This window comes from Zingiber officinale, chromosome 1B (assembly GCF_018446385.1).
Source record: "Zingiber officinale cultivar Zhangliang chromosome 1B, Zo_v1.1, whole genome shotgun sequence".
Classification (NCBI taxonomy): Eukaryota; Viridiplantae; Streptophyta; class Magnoliopsida; order Zingiberales; family Zingiberaceae; genus Zingiber; species Zingiber officinale.
Window position 1 is genome coordinate 32,504,961 of NC_055986.1, and position 21,402 is coordinate 32,526,362.

The 21,402-nt window shown below is 41.0% G+C and overlaps 1 non-coding gene across 1 annotated transcript; it reads left to right on the forward strand.

Annotated features, from left to right (window-relative positions):
* Positions 1–10,246: 10,246 nt before the first annotated feature.
* Positions 10,247–10,353, forward strand: LOC121994305. The gene has a single exon (XR_006115676.1). It is a non-coding gene; the product is annotated as a small nucleolar RNA R71 (small nucleolar RNA).
* The last annotated feature ends 11,049 nt before the right edge of the window (positions 10,354–21,402 follow it).

Here is a 21,402-nt window from a genome sequence, read left to right on the forward strand (position 1 = left end):
TTCAGGAAAAGGAAGGGGTAAAGGAGAACCACTTCTCCTAGGAAACGCGAAACCATTCTCATCCCGAATGATCATTTTCATAGCAAGACATGCATCAATGTCAATCATGTCATTACCATGAATTATTTCCAACCCATCAACATCAAGATTTAAATTATAAGCTATTCGGGTAATCAAACCACCAAAAACAATTGATCCCGATGATGCCCTAGCAGATCTTAATAAGGTTTGAACAAAATGAAAACCAGAATCAAATTCAACCTTATAAAGAATAGCCCATAAAGCATAAAGCTCTATCTTTTTAACCACCCCATCACTCTCTCCCCTACCAAAAATAGTTTTACTCATGACTCTATGTAGATACCTAAAGATGGGGTTTTGCATATTGGAAGTCTTAGCTCTTGAAGGCTCATAAGGTTGATCTAACCCAGTTATTGCATTCCAAAAATGATTCCAATTAAACCTTGGATCAAACCTACGAGGGCTACCGGTGGTTAATCCAAAACAAGAATTAAAGTCACTAAATGCCCATAGAAATTCTTGATTCATTAGTCTAAATAAGATTTTTCCGAAATAATCATCTTCATTAGTAAAATGGACATCCAATGAACTTAAAAATTCCAAAACAAGACGAGGATATGTAGGCAAATGTGTGTACATAATATCACTCCAATCCAAAAACCCAATCATCAAATCTACATCTTCCCTAATTCCAAGCATATCAAGAACAGTTGGGTCCATATATCTAGTACACACTATCTTTCTATTGACAAGAATTGCAAATCTAGTTACTTGATCATCATTTCTAAACACAATATTGAATTTATTGTCATTACCTACGTTGCATGAAGTCCTTTTGCTTTTGCTCTTCACTGGTTGTTTTCCTTTGTCCCTTGATGGCTCCTTCTCTTTGTCTCCACTGGATCCACCACCTCCTTTGCGAAGTTTCTTCAAAATGTTGGACATCTTGATGAGTTTAGATAGGGGAAGAATTATCTATGGTTGGAAAAATGGAACTCAAAGAACAAAACTTCAAAGAGCAAAGATCTTAGGTTAGGAGAACAAAAAGTCCAAGTCTTAGAAAGGAGGAGAATCCGGATCTAAGAGATCTTGAGAGATTAGAGAGGAGTTTTTAAGAGATTAGGAGAGAAAGAGATGTTCTGGAGAGTTGGGGGTGTGCGGAACACGGCCAAGATCTGGCCGTGTAAGGTGGAAAGAAGACTTTAATAGCTCTCCTACACGGGCCGTGCAGATCCACACGACCTCCCCCTCTTCCTTCTCTGGATTCTTCGCACGGCCGTGTCTGGGACACGGCCTCTCTATCTTTCTTCTCGGGATTCTTTACACGGCCGTGTTCGAGACACGGCCTAAACCTTTTTCTCCTCGGGAGATCCTACACGGCCGTGTCTGGATGACACGGCCCAAGCACTTCCCTTCTCTGCAACCTTTGCCTGGCTACACACGGCCGGGCTCTGTTTTGCACCTAACCTGAAAACAAAATCAAAAGAATGCATCAAACTAAAAGAAATTAAAGTACAAATCAAAACTAACTAAAAGAACCCTTGGGTTGCCTCCCAAGAAGCGCTTGTTTAAGGTCTTTAGCTCGACCAAACTTGATCATTCACTTCTTTTCCTCGCCCTTGGAGGACAGATATACTTTTCATTTTTGTTGGGAGATCTTCTCCCAACATCTTCCACCACATTGTCTCCTTCGTTTGGTGGCCTTCCATGAGGATGGAAATTCCATTCCTCAAGTTTATAAATGCTTGTCCTGCTACAAGCATTTAAAATAAACGAGACATGGTTAGAGATATTAGATAAATCATATTCCAACCTTTCCTTACCAATTACCAAAGAAAGCTTATGATTTTTGACATCAATTATAGCTCCAGCTGTAGCAAGGAAAGGTCTTCCTAATATGATAGGAATCCTGGGTGTTGGTACAATTTCCAGTAGGTCAAGGTTGACCTAGTTGACCAAGCGTAAACCTTGGTCATGGTTTCGATGTTTGACAATACAGAAAGACATGTAGATATGGACAATGCAGGTGCAGTTGTCCATGCGGAGAGATACTGATCAGGGTCTGATCAGGTTGAATGAAGAAGAGTCAAGTAGGTTAAGGTTGACCGGATACTTGACTGGAAAGTCCTGGTGAGTGAAGCCAGGCAGACAAAAAAGTCCTGGTGAGTGAAGCCAGGCAGATTGGAAATCCTGATGAGTGAAGCCAGGTGAAAACCCTAGTGAGTGAAGCTAGGTGAAAGTGAAAGTCCCGGTGAGTGAAGCCAGGCAGTGGAAAAGTCCTGGTGAGTGAAGCCAGGCAGTTGGTGAAAGTCCTGGTGAGTGAAGCCAGACAGTGGGAAAGTCCTGGTGAGTGAAGCCAGGCAGTTGTGAAAGTCCTGGTGAGTGAAGCCAGGCAGTTGGAAAGTCCTGGTGAGTGAAATCAGGCAAGGGAAATCCAGATGGGTCAAGGTTGACCAGACATCTGGTGAAAAGTCCAAGCAGGGAGCTTGGCACGAGAAAAGTCCAAGTATGGAGACTTGGCACGGAGAAGTCCAAGTATGGAAACTTGACACGGGAAGTCGGAGAGGGCTCGGTAGCTCGTTCTCCGGACTGTGATCAGAGAGGGCTCGGTAGCTCGTTCTCTGGATCGGATGAAGTCGGAGAGGGCTCGGTAGCTCGTTCTCTGGACTGTGATCAGAGAGGGCTCGGCAGCTCGTTCTCTGGATCGGACGAAGTCGGAGAGGGCTCGGTAGCTCGTTCTCCGAACTAGGTCAGAGAGGGCTCGGTAGCTCGTTCTCTGGACCGGACATGGAAGTCTGAGAGGGCTCGGTAGCTCGTTCTCCGGACTAGGTCAGAGAGGGCTCGGTAGCTCGTTCTCTAGACCAGGCGTTAGGGTTTAGAGCTGGAGACCGATCAGAAAGCGATCAGTGTGCCTCTGTGAGCTTATTGATCGGTCTGGGGACCGATCAGCATGAAGCCTGATCGGTCCCCGGGATCGATCAGGGTACGCACAGAGAGTTGGGCAACTCTCTGTGAAGCATTCTGATCAGTCTGGGGACCGATCAGCATAGAGCCTGATCGGTCCCCACGACCGATCAGATCAGCCCCAGACCGATCAGGGTGATGCCTGATCGATCTGGCCCTAGCCGTTGAGAGACAACGGCTAGGTTCTTCTGCTGTTTTTGGCCTCTGCTCTTCTCGCAGGTGGATGCAGGCTATAAAAGGGCTGAGGGCTTCTACAGTGGAGTCTCACTCTTACTCTTCTTCTTCCTCTCTGTTCCTTCTTGCTGCTACTATTTCTCTAGAGCTTTGCTGAGCTCTCGTCTAAGCTTCGCGTGAGCTTCCTTTCAGCTGGGTTCCTACTGTTGTAGGCGTCGCTTGAAGCTGCTGCTTCATCCAGTCAAAGAGAAGGCAAGTAAGCGAAGGCTTTACAGTTGTATTGTATTTTGCTTCTTGCTGTACTTGTACTCCTTCTTGCTGTTGTAAGTTTTTGTGGCGAGGTTTCTCCACCCATAAGGAGTTTATATTAGCCAGTTTTCCGGGGACTCATCCACCGACGGATTGATAAGCTTCGTCCACCTTACGGACACGCCGAGGAGTAGGAGTATCATCTCCGAACCTCGTTACATCTTCGTGTTGAGGTTTGCTTCTCCTTTTTCATTTCTATTTGTTATTTCCGCTGCACTAACCCTAATCGTAGGAAGAAACGAAAGAATTTGGGGTCGGCTATTCACACCCCCCCTCTCTAGCCGCGATCATCGGTCCTAACAAGTGGTATCAGAGCAAGGTCGCTCTTCGCCGGATTAACACCCGAGGGAGCACAAGCTAGAGATGGATCAACTCGGAGAAGACATCACCATTCCACCTTTCTATGACCGCGACGACTTCGCGTATTGGAAGGTAAGAATGAGGTATTTTCTTATGACTAACCTTGAAAATTGGAGTTGTGTTCAATTAGGTTTCAAGCCTCCAATGGATAAGGAAGGAAAACCACTCGAGAAGAAGAAGTGGACAAGGGAACAAATCCACCATTCCACAATCAACGATGAGGTAATGAAAGTATTTGAATTCTCATTACCTAATGACATTCTATGTAAGATAGGTGGATACAACAATGCCAAGGAGTTGTGGAACAACTTGGCTAAGTTCCATGAGGGGAACTCCACTTCAAGCCATGAAGAGGAGTCAAGTGAGCCAAGCAGTTCACATCATGGAGGGATGGATTTAGAAGTTGAGGGCTACTCAACATCTAAAGAAGAAGAGGAGGAGAGTTCCTCTTCAAGTTCGGAGCAAGGAGAAGAAGCTTCTACCTCCGGAAGGGATGAAAGAGAGAGCTTACATCCCACCTCAACCCTAGGTAACTCAAGCAATTTAAGTTCTAGTAAATTACATATATTATGCTTTGAGTGTAGGGAACTTGGACATTACAAGAGTAAATGTCCAAAGAGGGTTAGGAAGACTCCACCGGCACCAAAGATCAAGGAAGCCGGAGTCCCGATACGCAAGAGCAAGGAGCACGTGGTGTGCTTCCAATGCAAGCGAAGGGGACATTATCGGAGTCAATGTCCGAGGGGGAGGCAACCTCACAAGGATAAGAGACTGAGCACGTCAATAGGGGGAGCGAAGGCAAACCCTAAGGTAACATTTAAGTCTCACTCTTGCAATAAGACACATGCTAGTAGTTTTGTTGCAATTGTTAATAATGATAAGCATGTTAACTTTAGGAACCAATATATGTGCTTAGGTGCTAAACATGTTAGCCTAGGTAAGGACAACACTAGAAATGTCAATCCTAGGACCAACTCATCTAAGGTTAGGGAGAACCTATGTAGAAATCCAAAATCAACTAGACACATGCCTAGGAATATCTCAAAGAAAAATGATAAATTAAAACTTGAGGTATTAGAAAAGGAGAATCAAGTCTTGAGGTCAAGACTTGACACTTTAGAAAAGACCCTTAAAAATTTAGAGAAGTCAACTCTAGGGTCTAAGGGTCAAAAACCCAAGTCCAAGGACATGAAAGGTTTGGGTCACAAACCTAAGTCCCAAGTGGTCAAGCCCACTTATCACAATGTTCCATTCGATTATGGAACAAAATCTAGGGCTAGGAAGATCATCACCAAGGTCACAAGGGGAGTCACCCCTAGAGTTGATCTTGATGAGTCCCAAATGACCAAGGCTTTAAAGCCTAGGAGGGTCATTAGGAGGGTTGCTAGGGAAGTCATCCCTAGTGAATATTTAGTGAACCCAATGAGCTCAAATAGGTATTGGGTTCCTAAGAGCGTGATTCCATCATGCTAGATGAGTTAGGATGTGCCAACCTTACTTGACTAGGTAGTTAACCTAATCATGGCAAAAGGTGGCACTTTAGGAATTTTCAAGGTGTAATCAAGCCTTGAAAATGAAATGGAAAATTATTCCTAAGGTGATTAGGATGTGCCAATCTCATTTGAGGAGTTTTCTAGAGTCAATCTAATTGGCACATAGTGATCTAAAAATCTTTTGTATTTGATTTTAGGTCTATTACACTTAGGAATATAGAATTTATGGCAAAATGATCAAAATTATCAAAAATGGCAACTAAGGCTAGAATTAGGTATTTTCTATACCTTTATATGCTATTTGCCATGTATTGTTTGCCATATGTCATGTCATAACATCATATTTAATTTATGATCATTTGAAATATCATGATAATGCTTAGGTTAGTTAAATGTCATGATTTATTTAAGTTTCATACTTTATGCCATGACATCATGACATTGACACATGTTTCCATTTATGATACAATTATATGTCATGTCATCATCTTGTGCATTAATGATCAATGAAATTGATTTAAGGACTAAAACACAATTTGATATGGAGATCAAATTGTTATTTAGAAAAATGCATGAGAACTTAGATTAAGCTAACCTAAACCCATATCTCGCATCAAAATTAACTTGGATGTGTTTGATACACTTTAGATATGTGTGAGATATTAGGATTGTGTGTTAGGATCAAGGTGCATAGTTCTTGTACCTAGATGAGCCTAATTCTAATTGGGGATCATAGGGAAAGCCTTTGTACAAGTCATGTACATTTAGCCCTAAGATTATGATCCTAAATTGAAGGGTTTAAAATCATTTCAAAATTGATTTGAAAAACCTTGATGAAGCTTTTCTAGTGATAGCATTCATCATTGAACAAGGTGATACAAAGATAAGTTAACTTTGAGCTATTTCAAAGACTTTTGAACTTTGTATCAAGATTGAAAAATGGAAGTTATTTTCATAGAAAACTATTTTTCCATGATAGTATATGTTATGAGGAATGTATCCTCAAAATTTCACAATTTTTGGAATTTTCTATAATTTTCTAGAGGTTTCTGAATTTCGTGGAGAGAGATCAGAACTTATCAGACCTTTATCAGGTTTGTGGACCGATCAGAAGGGTTTCTGATCGGTCCAGGGGAGCCTGGATCGGTCTGGTGACCGATCAGGGCGTGCCAATCTGCTGAATTTCGACTGTTTGTCTGAAATTGCAGCTATGGAAGTGGTGTTTTAGAGTTCTAAAGGTTTGAAACTCTCCAAGACATTGTTGGTGCAATGGTCAAGGGGGAGTTGACCTTTAGGGGGAGTTTTACCTATTAGTTAAGGAGGAGTTGACTTTTAAGGGGAGTTTTTACTCGTCGAAATTTTTAAGGATGAGTGATATGGGATTATCACTAAGTTGATTGTTGAATTTAGTATCAAGGGGGAAATTAAGGGTTTCAATGAAAGGTATAGGACTTTCATTAGGAAGAAACTCTTGACCTTGATTCACCCCTTTTGATGTGTGTCAAAAAGGGGGAGAATGGAGAATGTCTAGAGAATGTTCAAGGAAGAACATTGGAGTTAGTGGGAGAGTTTGTTGATCACAACGAGTGAAGTTGTGAACAACGATAACTTACTCTTCAGGGGGAGAGTTTGTTGATGTGTGTCAATAGGGGGAGAATGAAGGGTTTAAGTTAGGCCTTCATTATCTAAGAAGGAGGTTGCCTTCTTAGAAGGAGAATGTAAGGTTGTAACTTATGTTTCATTACCTAGTGGCATAAAGAAAGTTGAGGCGAGGCTATTGGATTAGCCTAACTTAAAGGTATTGTCAAACATCAAAAATGGGGAGATTGTTGGTGCAATTTCCAGTAGGTCAAGGTTGACCTAGTTGACCAAGCGTAAACCTTGGTCATGGTTTCGATGTTTGACAATACAGAAAGACATGTAGACATGGACAATGCAGGTGCAGTTGTCCATGCGGAGAGATACTGATCAGGGTCTGATCAAGTTGAATGAAGAAGAGTCAAGTAGGTCAAGGTTGACCGGATACTTGACTGGAAAGTCCTGGTGAGTGAAGCCAGGCAGATTGGAAATCCTGGTGAGTGAAGCCAGGTGAAAACCCTAGTGAGTAAAGCTAGGTGAAAGTGAAAGTCCTGGTGAGTGAAGCCAGGTAGTGGGAAAGTCCTGGTGAGTGAAGCTAGGCAGTTGTGAAAGTCCTGGTGAGTGAAGCCAGGCAGTTGGAAAGTCCTGGTGAGTGAAACCAGGCAAGAGAAATCCAGATGGGTCAAGATTGACCAGACATCTGGTGAAAAGTCCAAGTAGAGAGCTTGGCACGGAGAAGTCCAAGTATGGAAACTTGGCATGGGAAGTCGGAGAGGGCTCGGTAGCTCGTTCTCCGGACTGTGATCAGAGAGGGCTCGGCAGCTCATTCTCTGGATCGGACGAAGTCGGAGAGGGCTCGGTAGCTCGTTCTCCGGACTAGGTCAGAGATGGCTCGGTAGCTCGTTCTCCGGACTAGGTCAGAGATGGCTCGGTAGCTCGTTCTCTGGACCGGACGTGGAAGTCGGAGAGGGCTCGGTAGCTCGTTCTCCGGACTAGGTCAGAGAGGGCTCGGTAGCTCGTTCTCTATACCAGGCGTTAGGGTTTAGAGCAGGAGACCGATCAGAAAGGCCTCTGTGAGCTTACTGATCGGTCTGGGGACCGATCAGCATGAAGCCTGATCGGTCCCCGGGACCGATCAGGGTACGCACAGAGAGTTGGGCAACTCTCTGTGAAGCATTCTGATCGGTCTAGTAGAGCCTGATCGGTCCCCACGACCGATCGGTCTGGCCCTAGCCGTTGAGAGACAACGGCTAGATTCTTCTGCTGTCTTTGGCCTCTGTTCTTCTCGCAGGTGGATGCAGGCTATAAAAGGGCTGAGGGCTTCTACAGTGGAGTCTCTCTTTTACACTTCTTCTTCCTCTCTGTTCCTTCTTGCTGCTACTATTTCTCTAGAGCTTTGCTGAGCTCTCGTCTAAGCTTCGCGTGAGCTTCCTTTCGGCTGGGTTCCTGCTGTTGTAGGCGTCGCTTGAAGCTGCTGCTTCATCCAGTCGAAGAGAAGGCAAGTAAGCGAAGGCTTTACAGTTGTATTGTATTTTGCTTCTTGCTGTACTTGTACTCCTTCTTGCTGTTGTAAGTTTTTGTGGCGAGGTTTCTCCACCCATAAGGAGTTTATATTAGCCGGTTTTCCGGGGACTCATCCACCGACGGATTGATAGGCTTTGTCCACCTTACGGACACGCCGAGGAGTAGGAGTATCATCTCCGAACCTCGTTACATCTTCGTGTTGAGGTTTGCTTCTCCTTTTTTGTTTCTATTTGTTATTTCCGCTGCACTAACCCTAATCGTAGGAAGAAACGAAAGAATTTGGGGTCGGCTATTCACACCCCCCCCCCTCTCTAGCCGCGATCATCGGTCCTAACACTGGGGTCCTCTTCCATGTCCAACACGACAAAATCTGTGGGAATAACATTCTCATCCACCTCTACTGGCACATCTTCTATAATACCCAAAGGGTACCTGCAGGAATGATCGGCAAGTTGAAGTGCCATAGTGGTAAGTTTAATGTTTTTGAGACCTAATTTATTACAAATTGAATAGGGAATGAGGCTAACACTTGCCCCCAATCACAAAAAGTTTTTTCAAAAAATTCTTTTCCTATGTTGCAAGGAATATAAAAGCTCCCTGGGTCCTTTAGTTTTGGGGAAGTGTTCTTCTCCAAAATAGCACTACATTCCTCACTAAGCGCAATGGTCTCAACCTCTCCTCTTCTCCTCTTGTTTGACATGAGATCCTTCAGGAATTTGGCAAATCTAGGCATTTGAAGAATAGCATCAATAAGAGGTACCTCTACACAAATTTCCTTAACTTTTTCTAAAAACTTGCCAAATTCTTCATCTTTCTTGAGCATTGTAAGTCTCTGAAGAAAAGGGACAGCTTTGCTCTGATGGTTCAGTGGAAGAGTCTCTTCAACCTCAAGGGTACTCTCCTCATTAGCTTGAATCTGATTTGGTATAAGAGAAGAGAGCTCTTCTTCTTTTTGTATCCTTTTTGGAGCAGTCACTTGGGGGTCTCCCAAGGTCCGTCTGCTTCTAAGCTTAATTCTATTGCAATGCTCCATAGGATTCACATCAGGTTTTCCTGGAAGTTGTCCTGGTGCTCTGGATGATGAGGAAGCTAGTTGGGCAATTTGACTATCCTGGATCTTTTGATGCTTTTCAGAATTATCCATTCTCTGAATGAGCTTTGCTAAATCTTGCTTCATTTCATTCTAACTTGAGATAATTTCTTCAAGCATCTTTTCAATATTTGACTTTGGTAAGCCTTGAGAAGATAGATGTTGAAAATTTTGTTGCCGAGCTTGAAAATTTGGTCTTGCCCCCATAGATGGTCCTTGATCTTGATTATTTCTGTAAGAAAAATTGGGATGGCTCTTCCATCCAGGGTTATAAGTATTTGAGTATGGGTTGTTCTGCCTTTGATTGTAACTCATGATTGCATCACATTGTTCCAGTTGATTGATTTGTGCAGTGATAGCTCCCAATGGACATGAGTCATTTGAGTGCTCTGAACTCCCACATACTTCACAAGATGTACTAATAGCATTGACCATATTAGCACTAGTCCCCATATTCTCAAATTTCTTTGTAAGAGCGTCCAATTTTTCAGACAAAAGAGTGACTGCATCTACATCAAACTTCCCTGAAGCTTTAATTGTTGGGTTTACAGAAGAATAGCCACCACTTCTTTCATTTTCCCATTGATGATGATTTTGTGCTACACTGTCAATAATTTCTTCAGCTTCATCTAAACTTTTATTCATAAGTGCCCCTCCAGCAGCTGAATCAAGGGACACTTTGGTATGATAGTTGATACCATTATAAAAAATGTGCAATACTAACCATTTTTCCGACCCATGATGTGGGCATTGTCTGAGCATACTATTATATCTATCCCATGCTTCAAAAAAAGATTCTGAGTCAGTTTGCTTAAAGCTTGCAATTAAATTCCTCATATGAGCTGTTTTGCTTGGTGGATAGAATTTATCAAGAAACTGTTGCTCACACTGCTCCCAAGTGGTGATGCTATTAGGGGCCAAAGAATTCAGCCATTGCTTTGCCCTATCTCTTAAAGAAAACCCAAATAATAATAATCTAACTGCTTCTGAAGGAACTCCATTCATTTTCATGGTACCACATATTTCATAAAAGACCTCTAAGTGTTGATTGGGGTCTTCATGAGATCCTCCACCAAATTGGTTCTGCTACACCATAGATATAATTGCGGGTTTGATCTCAAAGTTATTAGCTTCCACTGAAGGTCTTGAAATACTAGATCGAAAACCTCTTGCATAAGGTGCTGCATAATCCTTGAGTGGTCTATTCGCCATGTTCAAATGTTTCGGTTCTTCAATTTGCCTTTGCAGAATTCTTCTTTTATGAAAAGTTCTGTCAATCTCAGGGTCAAAAGGAAAGAATTCCCCTGCAAAGTTAGTTCTTCGCATACCCAAGAACAAGATAGCAAATGACAATTCAACAGAAAAAGAAAAATAAAAGAATCAAAAATGCAGAATTGAATTTGTACAAAAAGAATTAACAAGAAGTAGAAGTTATACAAGAAAGTAAAAACAGAAATCTAATGATTAGTTACAACTATGCAATATGAAAGGAAAACAAAAGTTATGTTTAGTCTAACTCAATTGATAATTCCTAATGTTATAGCGCAGTCCCCGGCAACGGCGCCAAAAACTTGTTACGCTCCGCAAGTGTACGGAAATGTCAAAGATTATCGTATCCACAGGGACTGGAATAAGCACTAGAAATGTCTCAATGCGAATTAGCTAAACAACTATCCAATTGTTTCAAATGCAAAGTGAAGGTAAACAAATCTAATATTAAAGGTCAACAAACAAGAGTTTAGTGTTTTGGGTTATGATAAAGGGAGATTCTAGGAGTTTCGGTTTCTTTGTAAGATTTCTTGAATGTAAATGGTTCACCAATTCTTATCCCTCAATTGCCAAACACTTGTAGAGAGTTGCCGGTTCTCTCTTGCAATAGATAACCGGCTAAGGACTGAGAAATGTATCTAAATATGATCAATTAGACGTGAACCTACGTTGTCCTTACACAGAAGCGCACCTATTACTATGTCTTCCTCGGATATCAACATAGAAGCCCACAACTTATTAATCTATCAAGATACAAGAAACTAATCACAAGATCCATTATACTCTCTTGAATATTCTTATTTCCTCTTCAAGATTATCTCTCAAACGTCCTTACACGGGCTTGCACCTGTCACGTGGATCCCTCAGATGATCGAGTGAGAGTTTATCTTTACAAAGTCCACAAGAAATCCAAGCAATCAATCAAGAATGAGAATTAAGCACAAATCATCATTAATCATTCAAGATCTAATTGATACAAGCAAGATAATGTCATTGAAACAAGAAAATGGCAAATCCATAAGAGATTACATCAATCCATCATACAAATACTCCCTTAATCCTAGAATACAATATCTACTCCATGAATCGAGGAAGAATACCCGAAGAAATAAAGATTACAAGCATTTCTTAAATCCCTAATCCAAGAAACCAAGAAAAGGGGGAAAGAGAAAACTTATCTATGAAGAAGTTTTGTCTTCGGATCCAATCCTCGCTCCGGAGTCGAAATCGTCAAGAACTCCCCTCGAATCGCCCAGAAATCCTCCCAAGAATGGGAGGAAACCACCAAATCTTGCCTTCTCCCAAAGGGGGAGAGATCCACTTTCAATTCATGAAGGAGGGTTTAAATAGAGGAGGAAATCGGGCGCCACACGGCCCCATGACACGGCCATGTGAGATTCACACGGTCATGTCCTCTTCCTTCTCTGCCAAAGCTGCACGGCCGTGTGGTGCACACGGCCAGGACCCTTCTGCTCTCTGGAAATGCTACACGGCCGTGTGGTGCATACGGCCACCACCTGCTTGGCCTCTGGAAACCTCACACGGCCGTGTAGATCTACACGGCCATGTAAGGCATCTGCTCTAATTTCTTCAAATCAAGACACGGCCGTGTGAGATTCACACGGCCATGTCCTCTTCCCTTCCTGTTAAAACTACACGGCCGTATGTAGTACACGGCCTGATGCTCTCTCCCTTCAATTCCTTCCAAGCTTGCCCGAGGACGCATAATCTTCACCAATTTCGACTCCTGTGTACAGAAAATACACAAAAAGCAGATCTCCGAACCAAAAGAGTAAATATGCTAAAAGGAAAGCTGGAAGTATAAAAATGCATAGATCAAGCATGCTCAAAGTATGTAAATGTGCGTAAAAACATGCATAAAAGAGTATATAATCTACGCACATCATCGATCCAAAAGCTTACTATTCACGAAAATCAGCTCTCAATCGATCAGCTCATAGATTGAGGAGCCTCCAATCGATCGGCTGATCGATTGGGGTTTCTGATTTCGTAGCAGAAGTCTGATTCCAGCACTGATTCGTGCTCAAATCACATATATCAACTCTACGGTGGCTGAACAATATTCTAATATCAGATACTAGTATTCTAAACATGATAACTAGTATTCTAGACATACTTTCACAATTCACGGCATTTAGATAACTAAGTAAGCAAAGAGTAACATGATAAGAAAAGCTAAGTTCTTAAATGTTTTAGTTCTTCCAGGATCTTTATTCCAGGTTCCATCCACACACATCTTCATCGCATTGACTTCCAGCCTTCGCTAGTCCATCTTTCCTTTACCTTTATCTGCAGTATAAGGAAAAGAAAGTATCTGTAAGCTCGGGAGCTTAGTAAGAAACCATCTACCTCACAAAACATGCATACGATGCAATATATGCTTTTAAAACATGTTATTTGTAATATATGCTGAACAGGTGAGAGCATGGCATGTTATCATACAAACATAGAAACCAAAGCTGATCATAGAACTATCACGTGTATCAATAATGAAGAACTAATTTGAAGCAGGAACTGAGCTAAACTAAAACTAAGCTAGAACTGAATTTAAATTGTATACACAACTGATTTGTGAGTTTTGAAAACTATTTATCATAATAGATTAAAATACATAATCATGCTGCTGATGGGCCCGGCAACTGTACTTGCTGTGCGCGCATCCCTAACTAAACCCGGGGTTGTAAATTCCGAATCTAGTAGGGTTTACTAGGTTATCTAAACCTAGGGACGACTATGGGAGCCCAACCCAATGGACATCTAGTCCAGTACAGTGTCACTGCTGAAAATAAAATACTAGTTATAGCTGAATTTTTTTCTTATCTTGCTATTTCTAGGTTATCTGAACCTAGAGCTAGGTTGTCTGAACCTAGAGGTGATTGTGGGAGCCCACCCATTGGACCGTAGTCCCATATAAGCTGTAGCAAGACTAATATTCTATTCTAAATGCCTCTACTGCATTTACTGAACTATTAAAATGCCTACTGAAGCATTTTACTGAGCTAAACATTATATCAAGCACTTGGTGTGCACTAGAACACACCCTACATACTGAAAATCTGTATACTACTAAACTAATGCGTAAAACACACGATTAGCTACTTATACTGCAGGTGAGGGGTTTCTTACCTCTTGCACTAGTTTCTTACGATTCTAGTCGCTAGTTTTGCCGGAAAAGAGGTTTCTCCGACGATCTTCTTGACGTGCTCTTCTCGCGGAGAGGAGCGTCCTCGTATCCGAGATATTGCCGAAAGGTGTTCCTATTGCCATTGGGACGGAACCCTAGCCCCTTTAGGCTTGGTGCGCCGTGAAGAAGAAGAGAAAGGAGAAGGGGTGGCGTGTAAGGGTTTGAGGAGAGAAAGTTCCCGATGAAAAATAATAACTCCTCACTTAAAATCCCTATTTATATTAAGTGGGTAATTCGACCCAACTCAAATATAAATATAATTGATTCCCTTTCCTTTCTGCACGGCCCTGCTGGGTTCACTTGGTTACTAAAGTTATCTAAAGGTTATCGGACTCGATAGGTCTCGGGTTCGATTCCCCGCTTAAGCTATTTTATGTTTCTATTTATTTTTGCTACTTCCGCTACTCCAAAAATTCCGAAAAAATATTCTAAAATTCCAAAAAAATACTAGGATATTTATAAAAGTCTTTCGAGAATTTTCAGGCATTACACCAAGTTGATAGAAACTTCATTCAAAAAGAAAGCTTTGCTCATTTACAAAGGAGCCGCATGCAATACATCCACCTGGGGGTGCTCCAGGTGCGTATTCAAATCCTACACAGGCAATATGAAGGAACCATGGCGCTGGTAGTCTTTAGAGATAATCGATGGCAAGGAGACCAAGCTATTTTAGCAACAATGGAAGTAGATCTGACACGAGGAAGTCAAATGATCTATGTGATCCCAGAAGTTATGATGACTATTGGGGACTTCTACAGAAACATTTAGATTTCCATCCTTACAAGAGGATATGAAGCTTGGCAAAATAGCGAAGCTAATTTGCTAATTACCAAAGGTATGGTAGGAAGGCTTTCTAACACACCTAATGTTGGATTTGCCTATGAAGTGCAAGGAGTCGTGAACTATTTAACCTCTCATGGTGTAAATGCTCTCCCGGGACGAAGATTGTCAACAAGAAGCTTACAAGGGTTAAATTGGGTAATAAACTCAACTCAAATTTCAATACCAATGCAACCCGCGGAGATAAATAGCCAAACCATGATGGACGGAAGAACTTCACTGAGTTTCAACAACTATACTGCTGCTCCAACACCAGAACAACCAAAATATAATGATAAAGATGAAGAGATACTAGCAGTTTGGATAGAAACAAAACCAAGAGTCTATGTCTATTATGATGGGGAAGCTGATGATTACTATGAAGAGCAAAAATCAAAACATAAGACAGGAAGATGGGATACTCTCGGCCAACCTAGTGGAAAATTTGACTACTATGTCAATTATGATATCCCAGATATTCCTTCTTTTCCAGAAATCCCTCCTACTGGATGGGATGATGAAGTTGGTGAAACAAATAACTCACAAAAGGAAGAATCTATAGTCGCAAGTGAAAGGTATTCTTCAACAACTGAACCACATATTCTTATAAATAAAATTACTCCAAATGCAGTTACGCCTTCAAGGCAATCGGAGGGATCAGTAGGACTAAACATCTCAGCAAGTCATGCAGCAGTCATAGAACCTTATGGCCGAGATTTAATCCATACCGGTCTACGAATTGAAATCCCATACCGATACTATGGAAGATTGGCATCAAGATCAGGCCTGGCTTGGAAAACTGGAATTGAAGTTGGGGCTGGAGTCATCGACTCTGATTACAGAGGAGAAGTTCAGGTACTTCTATTCAATCGAACTAACCTCCCGATTTATATTTCTCCGCAGCAGAAGGTAGCACAGCTAATACTTGAAAAAATAGCCATCCCGGAGGTTTATGAAGTTCCTCATCTTAGTCACACAGAAAGAGGAAACAAAGGGTTCGGATCAACTGAAGTCCAAAATCAGATAACTTTAATCCCAGAAAAGGAAACAACAGCAGTCCTTGTTCAAGATGATTCATTCCTAAGTAATTTCGAGCAAGACCATGCAGTGGATACAAGCCCAGGGGTCGCTGTACCATGGTCCATGGACCCTACTCTTAATTATCAGGATCTTGATGATTCTTATTTGGACTATATACAATATTTATCCACTCTCAGTGGGCAGCAACCACCACAATGGGATAATTCTCCTGATTCTGAAGACAATTGGACCAACCCATTTGCAAGCGAAGGTGGTGGGAGGCAAGAGGCATTTATTCAATTAAACCCTCAGGAATGCGACAAATTCATAGAACTCATCGCTGCTAATGTAGAAATGGAGTATCCCTGTTTAAGAAGGCTAGTGGAAGAAGTATCACCAGCCACAGAGCAAATTTATTCTATTAGCACTGTGATATCCCCATATCGCCCTCCTAGGTCCCAAGTTTTCAGCCCATCTATGAGCAGCAACCACCTAAGAGCTAAATTCAAAGGAGGAATGAATAATGAGTTAAGCAGCAAAGTGGTGCATTATTTGTAATTCCGGAACAACTAAATCTTTTTGATGATGCTTTCTCAAGATGAGAGTCTATAACAAAACTTTGTGGCATCACAATCATTTTCAGATGCAAAGGAGAAGGTTGAATTTATCAAGAACCTCTTGGGTGAAATAGAAAAATTACGTGGATCCAATGGCGAATGACATATGCAATAGAATATGATGCTTTGATAACAATCAGTGAAGGCCGAGAAGGAACTCAAAATGTGTTATCTCGGATGAGAAGAGTATTTTCAGCAGAAACCCAACCCAAGGATCCACGAAATACAAAATTCTGCCTATAGGGATCTTGAAAAACTCTCCTGTGACAATGTGAAGAAGAGATTGCCCTAATGAGAAAAGGAATGTAAAAAGAGTAGCAATATTTGAGCAGCTGGATCTTCCAGAAGATTGTGATATACTCTCAGTACAAGAAGGAGAAGCTCAGAGTGACGCTATTTTTAGCCTATCAGAAGGAGAAGATAGTATATATGAGGTACATCAATCCCTTCAAACTCTTCAAATAAACTCCATATATATGCTTGGCCTAGAGGATGGGGGTGGAAATATGCTTTGAAGAGTTTGAAGGGATTGATGTACCTCATATATACTATCTTCTCCTTCTGATAGGCTAAAAATAGCATCACTCTGAGCTTCTCCTTCTTGTACTGAGAGTATATCACAATCTTCTGGAAGATCCAGCTGCTCAAATATTGCTACTCTTTTACATTCCTTTTCTCATTAGGGTAATCTCTTGCGAAGTGCCCTTCTTGTCCACACAAGTAGCATTTACATTTTTTGTTTCTTAGTAAATGCTTTCTTTTCTCAATTCTTGCATGAGAGTTGTGGGGCTTACCTTTATAGGTTCTGGATTGTCGCACACCCATCTTCCTTGTTCCGGATTTCTGATAGTAGCTTGGGATAGGAATCTGGCTACAGAATGTAAGGTCTTTTAATGATCTTTTAAATGTTGCATCCTTGCATTCTTGTTCTAAGAACGTAGCTAGAATTTTTCTGATAATTCTGGTCCTGCATATAACCGTCCTGTTTTAACAGCTAATCTCATGTAATCATTGATGTACTGAATTATATTCTTCACATTGTCACAGGAGAGTTTTTCAAGATCCCTATAGGCAGAATTTTGTATTTCGGTAGATCCTTGGGTTGGGTCTTCTGCTGAAAATACTCTTCTCATCTGGGATAACACATTTTGAGTTCCTTCTCGGCCTTCACTGATTGTTATCAAAGCATCATATTTTATTGCATATGTCATTTGCCATTGGATCCACGTAATTTTTTCTATTTCACCCAAGAGGTTCTTGATAAATTCAACCTTCTCCTTTGCATCTGAAAATGATTGTGATGCCACAAAGTTTTTTGTTATAGACTCTCATCTTGAGAAAGCATCATCAAAAAGATTTAGTTGTTCCGGAATTACAAATAATGCACCACTTTGCTGCTGTGCAGAGGGGAGCGTTCATAACTCATTATTCATTCCTCCCTTGAATTTAGCTCTTTGGTGGTCAGCATGCATAGATAGTCTGAAAAATTAGATTTTTATTATTAAATCATCCAGGGGGACCCATAGCTGTATCTGTAGGAGGGCGATATGGGGATATCACAGTGCTAGTAGAATAAATTTGCTCTGTGGCTGGTGATACTTCTTCCACTAGCCTTCTTAAACAGGGATACTCCATTTCTACATTAGCAGCGACAAGTTCTATGAATTTGTCGCATTCCTGAGGGTTTAATATAAATGCTGATAAATTCCCATGTTTTCTTTATCACTTTTTGTAAATATTTTCACCAATAATCTTCATTTTCAGGTAAAAATCGTTTGAATTACTCTCTTCTTTTATTTTATATTTGCAGTTTTGCAAATTTTACAGATCTATTTGATTTTTTTTATTGTCTATTTTTCTAAAGGATGACAATTTCATTTGCCTACTCTCTTCTTAAATTTTTTTAATTAGGGTTCATTTTCTATTAATTTTGCTCCGTATGTACTGTTTGTTAACCAAATAATATGCTTTCATTAGATCAACTCGAGTTTTTCTTTTGTATTTAACAAGTCGATGACCTAAGCATAATTTTTCATTCTTTTAATTTGGCTTTATTCTGGATCCTATCTTCTTCTCTCAACTCTCAAGCAAGAATGAGATTCCAGGATTAGTGCTGAACTAATCCACAAGCAAAGGCATGTTCTCTAGTACCCCAACCTCATTATCTCTCTATATATACATTGATATATCTACCGATACATCATTCATCAACAAAGACGAGTATGACGGACGAGACCAATGCCGATGGCAGCAGCTGGTCTGCTACCATCGTTGGCAAATTAATCCATTCCTATTCCGCCGACGACCCAGACAATGGCCAACCGCGAGACCGATGGCGAGACTCTCCATTGCTTGGGCATGGCGACGAGTTGCCCCGCCGTGACCATGTCTGTCGGCCGGTTATCATCGGCAGAGACGGCAGGGCCATACCAGTGGACATGGCATCGTTCGACCTCCCCAGCCACCCTCTTCCCCAACTCCTTCATCATCACAACCACCACCACGAACGACGACAAGATCAGTATGACAACATGCCAATTGGAAGCGTGTTAGGGCGAGGGAAAGAAGAGTACGTACATGGCGTTGGGGGGTTAAAAAGTGCTGAGGAAGCATGCAGTCATAATAAGAAGGCTAATGAGTGGTGGAGCAAACCGTGGCCGGTGGTGGACACGTCGTCGGCGACGTCGGCGCCATCGCTGATGGAATTGAGTGAGCGATTGAGGTCGAGCGTAGTGAGTGATCAGAGCAGCAAGTCGGACGAGAAGAATGTGGGCAAGTTCGTGTGGTGATTAATTAATTATAACTAAGTTGAAGCGCTAAAAAGGATTCCAAAGACTTTTTTTTATCTAATTTATGTCTGGTTATCGATGTTATCAGTTTCCTTAAAAATAATTACTATGCTAATGGTTGTAATTCAAGAAGATTGTTGTGATATATTAAACTATTATGTTCCCGTGTGTAATTAATGAGCATGTATATATATGATTATCTTCGGGGTTTACAAACACTATATATGTTGGTGCTAACGATCGACCTGGATCAAATAGGAATCAGACTAAAAAAGAACTATACAAAGAGCATAGTTTCCCATTTTTAAATTACTAAAAAAACAGCGAAGCAGGGAAACTGATCAGTGTCTCATCATTTTTATGAACACTTAACTTCGCCTTAATTATTTGAAGTCGCTAAAAAAACAGCGAAGGAACAAAGACTGCACTGCATATATTCATGTGTATCTCTGAAAATAAGTTTCACCTCAAACAGTACAGCTATAGAATATTAGAGGTTAGGGGTGTCAAAAATGAACCCGACCCGACGACCCAACCCGAGTCGACCCGAAAAAAATCAGGTTCGGGTTGGGCATTTTCGGGTTCGGGTCGGGTTCGGGTTGGAGGGTTGGAGGGTTAAATATTTTCGGGTTGGGTCGGGTCGGGTTCGGGTTGACCCGGGTTGACTTAAATATAGGGTTTTGTGGGGTTTTTTGGGGTTAAATCAAATTTTATTTTAAAAATTTAGATGTTTTTATGTATATTAATATCATGTTTGTATGATAATGATGGAGTATTGAGATAAAAGTGAAGAATTATAGGGAAAATATCCCAAAAAAGTCGTTTTGAATCGGATTTTCGGGTTATATGGGTCGGGTTCGGGTTGATCGGGTTGGTCGGGTTCGGGTTCGGGTTTAGGTGTTTTGGGTTGAAGTCGGGTTCGGGTCGGGTTCGGGTTGGGTTAAAAAAAATAAAAAAAAATCCAACCCGACCCAACCCGACCCGACCCACCCGAATTGACACCCCTATATACAATGCTAAGTACACTTAATACATAAAACTAATAAAACATAAATGAAAACGGTAACAGTCTTCTGAAGTGACATGGGAACCGGCAGACAAGATACTTCAAGCGACTCCACATACCTCTAACATATTAAGTGAGTTATCGACAACTCATTTAATTAATATCTAAGTCCAAGAGTAGTACCACTCAACCTTATTATCATGTCGGACTAAGTCCACCTGCAGGTTTAACATGACAATCTTTATGAGATCTCTAGGACACAGTCTCCTTCTATAATCAACAACACACACTATAAGTGATACCATTTCTCAACTTATCGGGTTTATTGATTCATCGAACTAAATCTCACCCATTGATAAATTAAAGAAATAAATATCAAACATATGTGCTTGTTATTATATTAGGATTAAGAGCACATACTTCCATAATAACTGAGGTCTTTGTTTCTTTATAAAAACAATATAAATTAATTGAACAACTACATTTATCATAAATGTAGACATTTGACCAATGTGATTCTTATTTCTAGATAAATGTTTATACCAAAAGCTAGGCTTTTAGTATACATTCTAATAGTTAAATCATGGGATCAGTTTATAGGCGACCGCTAGATGATTAAGAAATAGAAGGTGTTTTTTCTCCGAATAAATACACCCGTTAGGTCAGATAATAGAAGATGAGTTGTAGCACCTAATACGTTCCTCAATAATTTAACCCTCAGTCATATGAACTCACTAATATTTAACCTCTACATTATATTGTTGGTGCACCTCTAATAGGGGTGTCAATTCGGGTGGGTCGGGTCGGGTTGGGTCGGGTTGGATTTTTTTTATTTTTTTTAACCCAACCCGAACCCGACCCGAACCCGACTTCAACCCAAAACACCTAAACCCGAACCCGAACCCGACCAACCCGATCAACCCGAACCCGACCCATATAACCCGAAAATCCGATTCAAAACGACTTTTTTGGGATATTTTCCCTATAATTCTTCACTTTTATCTCAATACTCCATCATTATCATACAAACATGATATTAATATACATAAAAACATCTAAATTTTTAAAATAAAATTTGATTTAACCCCAAAAAACCCCACAAAACCCTATATTTAAGTCAACCCGGGTCAACCCGAACCCGACCCGACCCAACCCGAAAATATT